The sequence below is a fragment of the Nematolebias whitei genome, chromosome 2 (genome assembly GCF_014905685.2).
Source record: "Nematolebias whitei isolate Nwh7 chromosome 2, NemWhi1, whole genome shotgun sequence".
In the NCBI taxonomy this organism is placed as follows: Eukaryota; Metazoa; Chordata; class Actinopteri; order Cyprinodontiformes; family Rivulidae; genus Nematolebias; species Nematolebias whitei.
Genome location: NC_056499.1, coordinates 44,546,501 through 44,550,276, shown reverse-complemented (window position 1 = coordinate 44,550,276; position 3,776 = coordinate 44,546,501). Strand labels below are relative to the sequence as shown.

The following is a 3,776-nucleotide window of genomic DNA, read 5'->3' as shown; positions in this document are numbered from 1 at the left end:
GAGCGCTTGTGGCATGGGCAGCTTGCATGTCTGGAAAGGCACCATTAATGTATATATTATATATGTACATATATATATATACACATATATGTATATATATATATGTATGGTTTAATTTAATAATTTTAATCATCTGTATTCTGTTTAATTTACCAGAAACTTCAAAATAATTCTCACTCTGTTCTGAAACCTGTTTCCAAGGTCTTACCGCCACCAGCTGGTGAGGTACTTGACGTCAGTTTGAACACCGCCCAATGGAACCAGTACTGAAAGGGGATATGGAAACACAGCGTGTACCATACCGAGTCGAGTTAAACTGTGCTGTACCGGTACTAAGAGGTGCTATGGAAAAAGGGCATTAGTCAAGCACACCACAAATCTGGCATTCATGGAAGAGTGACAAGAAGATAACTATTTTATTACAAAAAAAAAAAAAAAAGTCAGGTTTAAATTTGTCAAAAGCCGAGTAGAAACACAGCAAACATGTTAAAGAAGCTGATCTGATCAGATCAGTACAAAATTTATCCTTTGGTCCAAAATGCAAAACACTGTGTGACGAGATATCAACACTGCACAGCATCTTGAACACATTACTCCCACTGTGAAACATGGTGGTGGCAGGAAGGTGTTGTGGAGGTTGTTATTCTTTTTAATTACCAGGAACAGTGAAGCTGGTCAGAGTTGTTGGAAAGATGGATGATGGAGATAAATAAAGGACAGTCCTAGAAGAAATCTTGTAAAGGCTACAAAAGATTTGAGACTGTAGCAGAGGTTCACCTTCCTGCAAAACAACAACCCATACCATGCAGCCATGGATTCAATTAAAATTTATTTATGTGTTAGAATGACCTGGTCAAAATCCAGACCTAAATCCGTCTAAGAATCAATGGTAAGACATGAAAACTAGTGTTCACAGATGCACTCCACCTGATCCGACTGGGCTGCAGAAAATATGAAGGATGGGCAAAAATGTCAGTCTCCAGACTGAGCAAGGCCAGTAGGGATATGATCTAAAAGACTTGCAGCTGGAGCTGCAATTAGAGGTTCATCTACAAAGTGTTGACTCAGGCGCTCTGAATTCAAATGCAATCTTTACATTTCAGTTTATTTTGGAAAAAAAAAAAAAAAAAAGAATAAATAAAATCATGCATCATGTTTTCCAATTCATAATTATGCACTATTTTGTGTTTATCTATCTCCTAAAATTGTATAATAAAAAATGTTTTTATTTGTAAAATGACAACAATGTAGAAAAGTACAATGGGTATGAATATATTATCAAACCAATGTACGTATCTCTCTTTTTTCTTTATTTGTTTTTAAATATAATTCTCAGTTGAATCCAAATACTCCAATCTACTGTAAAAGTATAAAGCACCGTTTTTTTTTTTTCATTTTTCATGTTAAGCTTGCAGTTTTGTTACTGGACAGCAATTACTTTTTAATGAGCTAATTTTGATATAGATTACCTTCATATCTAACTTAACTTCAAAGTGTTCAATTAAAGAACTCCAAATGGCTTTTGGTTGTAAATAATTTATCATTTCAGAATACCACCAACACTGCTCGTCTTTTTATGTAATTTAATTAGTCTAAATGTTTTTATGCTTTTGAGTTGTTATTTTGATGTTGGTACACGTTTTAATACACACACAGACAAAACATGTCTCAGGAATCATCTACATTCATGCATGAGATAAACACATTTTTTTCTCATAGTGATGCAGATAAACCAAGTTTACAAATTTATCACTTGAACATACCTGCAAACTCAGAAGGGATGAAAGAGGTGACAAACCTACGCTTGATTCAGTCATTATTTTAGAGACATCAACAAAATAAAGTCAGGTTCTCTGGACAGATTAAAAAATGTTGAATGAAACTGATCAATGTATCAGGATATTTTAGAGAAGCCTCGTTCAACTAGTCCATATCTGCATCATCCTGTTTTTAAACTCACTCCTATGACTAAGATAATGAAATTAATGTGAAACAATTGATCACAAACAATGACTTTAGGGGTGCACGTGACTTTTATTTTGTTAACTATTTTATTTAGTTTTATTTGTAACACAACTTGCTGTTGTGATAAGCAATGGTGACACTGAACTGCATGTTTAAAAAATATGAATATTAACTTTACCCAATGAACATTTTAATAACACCAACAGTGAATTTAGGGGCTTTCTACTGTTTTCTGATTTAGTGATGCTCAGAACCAAAAATCACCTGATGTCATGCAGCTTTCACAACACTAATTACACTGTGCCAAACAGTGACACAAAACAAAACAAAATCATTTTAGTTAGTTGTGTCAATTATGTAATTATTAAAACAAAATAACTTCCAGGTTCCTTCCTTGCTGCCACAGTTTCTACACTTCATAGCTTTTATTCCCCTTTCCTTCACAATCCTTTTGGAATAACATCTATTTCCTTCTCCCGTTGTTTTCCTTTCCACTATTCTATCACTGATTTTAACTATTTAACTTTCCAGAAAACTTGTTACCTGGGTTCTTTCTCCTTAACACCATATTTCTCTTTCAAAGTGTTCTCTATAACTCCATCAGCTGAACCAGAGGTCTGCAACCTTTACTATCAAAATAACCATTTTTACACCTTCCTTCACTAAATTAAAAGTGTTTAGAGCTGCAACAACCTGCTACAACTGTGATTATTAACTGTTGGCAGGTGGGCCACGTTAGGTTTATTGGAGGGGGCTTTTATGGCCACTAGGGCTTATATTATAAAGCTCAAAATACGTAATGATTTTACCATACCATTCTATTTATAAAGCACTTAAAACAGCGACAAGGCCAACCAAAGTGCCAACATTTATTGATATTTTTACAATTTAAGACAAATGAAAAGACCAGATTTAAAAAAAAATAAAATAAAAACTATGAACCATTCAGAGGGCAGCACGGTGGCGCAACTGGTAGAGCTGCTGCCTCTCAGCGAACAGGTCCCTGGTTCAAACCCCGGTCCAGGGGCCTTTCTGGGTGGAGTTTGCATGTTCTCTCCGTGCATGCGTGGGTTTTCTCCGGGTACTCAGGTTTCCTCCCACAGACCAAAAACATGCATGTTAGACTGATTGATAACTCTAAATTGTCCCTAGGTGTGAGTGAGAGAGTGAATGGTTGTTTGTCTCGTTTGTCTCTATGTGGCCCTGTGATGGACTTGCGACCCGTCCAGGGTGTACCCCGCCCCTCGCACAGTGATTGCTGGACATGGGCACCAGCGACCCCCGTGACCCAAAATGGCATAAGCGGGTAAAGATAATGGATGGATGGATGGATGGATGAACCATTCAGACCTAGGTAATTTTTTTAATTGTGGAAACATTCAATAAGTATGGAAATAAAGTATAACGTTAAAGTGAGTGTTTTACTCCTTGTACTAGTTTCAATATTCACATATTTGCAAAGGAAACAACAGGAAAACTGCTAAAACTAGTCCTTTTTTGTTTGTTTGTATACAACAACAACCAATAAAATTCAGTTTTATGTTGGTTTTGATCAAAGCTTGAAAGAGCCGCTGCACAGGAACATGGATGGTTGCAGACCCCTGAGCTGGACTTCTCAAATCTTAAGGCAAAATCTCGCCGCACACAATACAGACACGCTAGCTAAGATGCTACACACTCCGTTTCCCACACATCCTACCCCCCCCCCCCCCCCACACACACACACACACACGCTGGTCAACAGCTGACATCACTAACGTATCTGTAAGCTAATGTGCAACACGGAGGTGTCTCCCCCCCCCCCCCCCCCC

The 3,776-nt window shown here is 37.2% G+C and overlaps 1 protein-coding gene across 1 annotated transcript in view; it reads right to left on the bottom strand.

The window, feature by feature from the left end:
* LOC119426981 (protein kinase C-binding protein NELL1) overlaps nucleotides 1-3,776 on the bottom strand; it is a gene marked incomplete at its 5' end in the record, with an annotated part of 564,971 nt that overhangs the window by 83,073 nt on the left and 478,122 nt on the right. The gene's annotated exons all lie outside the window — the stretch shown is intronic.